The sequence below is a fragment of the Natrix helvetica genome (genome assembly GCF_964273705.1).
Source record: "Natrix helvetica genome assembly, chromosome: Z".
NCBI classification, from domain to species: Eukaryota; Metazoa; Chordata; class Lepidosauria; order Squamata; family Natricidae; genus Natrix; species Natrix helvetica.
The window spans coordinates 26266854-26269368 of NC_138554.1; positions in this window are offsets into that span (position 1 = coordinate 26266854).

Genomic DNA, 2515 nt, shown 5'->3' on the forward strand with positions numbered 1-2515 from the left:
AATTTTAATAGTACAGAAATATCCCTTAGTTCCATTCTTCCGCCTTTATCTTTCATTTCATTTTATACATGTCTTAAATATACATATCTAACTGGCCAACCTTCCTGCAGCACATTATTCTGTTTATTACCATTTCTCGCTATTGTCTTTCTCCTACTTAAGGAAACTTCCTCTAACAATCTCCGTTACATCTTCCTCCACTTAAGCAAACCATGTCATGACTCCATGCTTATGCTACCTCATTATTTTCTTGATCGGAATGACACAGGGCAATCCATTCCAACCGCATCCGTTCCATCTTTTCCTCCTTCAAAACGTTGACTTGGTTCTCTATTGATCTGGACCCTCATGCCTTCACCAGCCTCTTGTGCTGGTCTTGCTGAGCACGTCACAAGAAGAGATGGAAGGGTATAAATGTCCCTGAAACAGACTGGTGGTGTGTGGGAGGACAGAGAACTGGACTAGGAGAAGTCAGAGGAAGGTAAAGATCCAGTGTCTGTCTCAAAAGGAGAGGGAGAGACTGTAAGTAATTATACCAATAGGGTGTGACATTGGTCCATGTTGGCGTTGATTGCTTCTCTATTTTTCTTTCTAGCAGCAAAGCGATGGATCCTGTAACTGGTGCACACAAAGGGATCTTGTCCATCGTAGTCCTTCTTAGTTCATGTGGGCTGCTTACATCAGGATCCTTTTTGCATTCTCTAAGCAGGTAAGCTGTAACTTTCGGTTCATTGTCATTTTGTTCTTCACCAACTCATTTTAGATCAGCTCTGTATGTAATGATTAGCAAGGAGAGAGCGAGAGAGAAATGTGCAAATTAAGGAACACAGACGGGGTCTTGCACAGGAGTAGGTGACAGAGAAGAATATCAAGCCAAGGTAGGAATGAAGCTCTTAGGCATATAAGCCTCTGAGATAACAAAGTTAACACAGCTTTGTATACAAATATATGTTCTTGACTGCTCATATTCTTTAGGCATGCTTCCATTTCTTATCTTCTGGATGTTACTTATGCTTTCAAAAGAACCTCACCCTTAGAACAGGGAAATTATGATTTCAGTAGACCTAAAGTAAGTTTCCAATATCTATTCATTCAAAGGTTGAATTGGAGTGACAAAATCCCATTCATATGGAACTTCCAGACATAATATGTGGGGATGACCACTACTTTCAAATAATTTGAAAAGAAATTGTGAATTTAATGGAAGATAAGGATGATAATAGCTATGCGTGTACAGAAAGATTTGAAGGCCAAATATTACTTCCAGAGACTTTTAAAAAGAATGAATAATGTTATTATCCTCATGCCTGGCTAATGGACTTCTCAAAAGCTGGTTTCCAATGTCCTTTTTTGTAGGAAGGTTGTTTAGAAGTTTGTAGGGCTTCATTTGTGGAGACCTCCAGAGGAGTGGGTGATCTAGATTCTTTCTAACTAGACTTGAGTATGGAACCAAAAGCACCTTGATTGCTTTTGTAGACAACTTGTAATAGGACCAGAATAAGGAAAGTACCACCCTCTTTCTCTTCCTTGAATTCACATCAGCTTTTGATACCTGAATTCTCCTTGGCTTTCATACCTTTGATCAATGTGCTTCTGGACTGTTGTATATGCAATTATTGGGAGTAGGCAGCATTCTATGCAGGAATGCAAGCAAGCAATCTGTGTGAGAGAGGACAGGGGAAGGCAGGCAGGCAGGCAGAGACAGATGCCACAGAGTTGAAACTCTCAGCCCTCCTTTTTATCATCTACATGAAGCTACTGGAAATCATCTGCTGGCATCTAATCAGCTATTTAAGTAGCAGTTGGTGTGTGTGTTTTTTTCCGGTAGATGATGTGTCCTAGGGAGCCATTGGTTTTTTTGTAGATTAGGACATCCAGAAAGGGAAGTTGGTTGTTTGCTTTATTTCCCTGGTGAATTGTATTTTGGTGTGTAGGTTGTTGAGATGTGTTAGGCAGTGGTTGGTCAGGTCCAGGATGTGTTTAGGGGGGTTGTGTTTGTTCTGGATAGCTGTCAAGGCTTCTTTTATAGGCACTTTACAAAGAATCATCTCCAGAGAGAAATCTTCCAGATGCCCCAAACTCTATGGCCTCCCCAAGATACACAATGAAGGAACACCACTCAGACCCATAGTCAGCTCCATAGGCTCACCTCTACAGAATCTTGCCAAATTCCTTGCCAATCAACTCCAACCCTATGCAGAATCCATCACCTCACTTGTACAAAACTCACCCCACTTCATAGAAACAATAAAGAAACAAAACCTAAACCCAGCGACTTACTCGTGAGTTTTGATGTCATATCCCTCTTCACCCAAGTGCCTATAAAAGAAGCCTTGACAGCTATCCAGAACAAACACAACACCCCTAAACTCATCCTGGACCTGATCAACCACTGCCTAACCAACACATACTTCATCCATAATGGACAAAGATACAAACAGATAGAAGGAGCACCCATGGGATCACCCCTCTCACCCGTCATCGCAAACTTACACATGGAACATTTTGAAACTAA